The 3,237-nt window shown below is 54.9% G+C and overlaps 1 protein-coding gene across 1 annotated transcript in view; it reads right to left on the minus strand.

Annotated features, from left to right (window-relative positions):
* LOC113215445 (E3 ubiquitin-protein ligase TRIM9) overlaps positions 1–3,237 on the minus strand; it is a 126,138-nt gene that overhangs the window by 26,571 nt on the left and 96,330 nt on the right. The gene's annotated exons all lie outside the window — the stretch shown is intronic.

The following is a 3,237-nucleotide window of genomic DNA, read 5'->3' on the forward strand; positions in this document are numbered from 1 at the left end:
CCCCGCCGCGCCCCGCCACGCCCCGCCGCGCCCCACCACGCTACGCCCCACCACGCCCCGCCAGCCGAAGCGCTGCCATTCAAGGTTTCCGGTCGCGTAAAAGTATTCAATCAGTCGACTTGTCCGACTCATTGAAGCCGTGCAGCAGCAGCAGCAGCTGCTTCACAATTTTATCACGCCATTATGATTCAATGAGAGTGCGGCAAGGGGCGGCGGCGGCGTTTGATTCCAAGATGTCGAATCCTAAAGAGAGGGAACTAAAAAGGGGAAGGGGGCATCAGAAGTGAAGCAAAATATCACCCCGCGAGACGAGCCGTATTGTTCGTACTTACAGGACAGAGGGCATCACAAAGCATGGAGTACAATAGTCTCACTCGTACAAGCCGCTATGCCTCTTTCTTATGGCACAGTGTGGCAGGCGAGACAGTTTAGGAAGGTCCCTGCACAGGCGGCGACCGCCCCGCCCCGCCCCGCCGGGCGTTCGCTTGCTGCGCTGGCGCGATGCGCGCGCGGCAATCAAAGGCACCTGCTATTGCAAATTCTGCCGCGACGGCTGCCGCTGATACGGCCCAACACACACACACACACACACACACACTTACGCACGCACACACACGCGCACACGCGCGCACACACACACACACGCACACAAACGGGCCACGGTCGAGCCCTTCCAATATACGTCTGTCTGGCTCACGTGTGCGCCTAATGTCCCTGATATATCGTCGCACACGACACTGTTTGTGAAGTTTCGGTCGGGTGGAGCACCATCGCCTCCCAATGGTCGTGCGCAGAGGGGCACGCTGTGTCTGTCACGTTTCCACATGAATCGACAATAATAGTAATAATAAAAAGTGTACGTTGTGCAAAGACATCGGCCTGATTTTGCGTCAGTTCTGTCATTTATTATGGGCACATTTTTCAAGAAATGTAACGGTATGCTGGCAATCTTATCCAAAATTAAAGTATTACGCAGAAGCACGTAAGAAGAGACAGTCATAAAGTAAGTACTTAGTGTCACCTCTAAATTGTACATCGTCCTCTCTTTGGAAGCTCCCGGAATAAATACCAAATTGGGATATAAACAAAAAATGGTTAAGCGAACATCTCGCTTTTACCGCCGCAAGCACTACTTGGTGGAGGGCGGGGGTCTTGGATAGACCCGGTCTCCTCGAGGAGCAGCCAGCGGCGCATTCTCATAACCGTCCTCCACACCCGACACGTGAATATTGCAGCGGCCGTGCTCACTGCTTCGGAAAATCTCGGTGCGGCTGGGCGGGGCAGGGCGGGGTGGGGCGGTATGAGGCGGGGTGGGGCGGGGTGCGGCGTGGCCGCAAGGGCGAGCGCAAGGGGCCCAGCCTAGAGGGTCTGTCCCGCGCCCCGCCCCGCCACCACCACGCCCCGCCGCGGCGCGCCACTCCCCCGGCCGTCCGGCCGTAAAATAACCAACCCTCGGCCTCGGCTGGTGCGTCGGCATTACGGTCACCCACCTCAGTGTGCACTCACGAACCCACACTCACGGCGCGCCCGACACGTACACAGAAACCCGAGTGTGAATACGTCACACACGTCTGTACGTCAGAAATTTCAGCATACTTGCAAGTGTTGATCAGTTGAACACTTAGATCATCAGTAAAGTTTTCATAAATTTACAACAAATTTTGAAATAATAATTTACACAATATGTTGTAAATTTACGACAGTGGGGACAACATGAGGTCCACAGCAGTTTAATTTCGATTGCATCGAACTGAAACCGACGGGTAATCTGCTGTGCCCTGAGGATATGCCCCTAATTAGAGACGGCGATACACAACAAAAACACCCCCTCTGCACGACTCCCTAACGAGGGAGAGAGAAGGGGCCACACGTGCTGGAGGGCCTGCCCATTACAAGGGTCCGCCATCCAGTTTTACACGCAATTAAAACGAAAACGGCACCGTAAGAATGGGAAACAAGGACCATGCTCGGAGACTGAAGGGGAAAACATTGCAGCGGCGGCAGCGAGAGAGAGTGAGAGGGGTAAAAAGGTGGGAGGGGGGGGGCGAGGTCGCCCTCGGCCCCTTCTGGTAGTTAGCGCCCTCAGACACCCGCCCCCGGCGTACATGTGCGCGCCACCGCCAAGGTCGTCTCAAGGACAAACAAGAACGAGCCGTAACCACGCAACGTCACCAAAATTCGCATAAATTGCCCTAAAAATGAATTCGCGGTAAACACAGCCGCCCAGATGTATTGCACACAATGACTCAAAATGAACCCGTTATATTTCGCAGTAGCTCCGCACCACGCCCACCCACGCGTATGAGTGATGAGTGGGTTACCTTACTTGCGCGGTCGTGATGTATCGTCCAGGAAGTACGTCCATTTTTCTCAAATTCCCTCAGTAAAGTATGGGAGCTCGGCGCCTGCGAGACTCTGGGTAGGCTACCCCGCAGTGCACGCATGCACGGCACACAAGATTTTGCCTACCTACCAGGCGCTATAAGAGCTTGCTTGCTTGAGCTGAACTTGCCATATGTCCGGCGGGCGCATTTTGCTGTCGCGTGACTGTGTACACTAAGAAAAGGAGATGATGAAAGCCAAGCTGAGCTGGCCGTGGTGCGGCGAGGGCTGAGCTTCCCCCGATGCGACTTTGCTTCACCTTCCCCCTGCACCGGCTGATTGCACGGGAAATGCTCGTAAACGTGAGCGGGGATGGGCGGGGTGGGGCGGGGCTCGAGAGGACCTGGTTATCTCCTCTACATTTCCGTCGGCCCGCCCGCCAGTGCGTCCGTCCACCCCCGTCCCGGGCGGCCATTCCCGGGGTGCATCCACGTCCATTTCCTCTACTTTTGCTTTTATTTCCGTAAGCAGTCCGAGAGCAGACAAAAAAATAAAATTGGGGAAGTCTGTCGGGTGATGCGACCAACTGGACCCACTCATTGGGTTTAATGATTCAATATAGGTATGCAAACTTTGAACATTTCAGCAACGAATTACCAAAGGCCTGGAGACGAGTCTGAGAGTGCAGATAAGCTTCAGAAACATACGAATCGTTTAGGTTCTGCACTTTTACAACTGATCCTCGCACACATACCAACTGCTTCACGGACGCTGCATAAAGATGCACAATTTCCAGCCACGAAACCGCCCGGCCCACCGCGCGCAGTTTTCACCCATGCAGCCTTTCCAATGGCATTAGCATTCACGCCACCGCATTTCTATCTGGTCCCACTGTGGTCCCCTGCTCCGGTCCGC

Source organism: Frankliniella occidentalis, unplaced genomic scaffold (assembly GCF_000697945.3).
Source record: "Frankliniella occidentalis isolate FOCC.00 unplaced genomic scaffold, Focc_3.1 Scaffold8, whole genome shotgun sequence".
NCBI classification, from domain to species: Eukaryota; Metazoa; Arthropoda; class Insecta; order Thysanoptera; family Thripidae; genus Frankliniella; species Frankliniella occidentalis.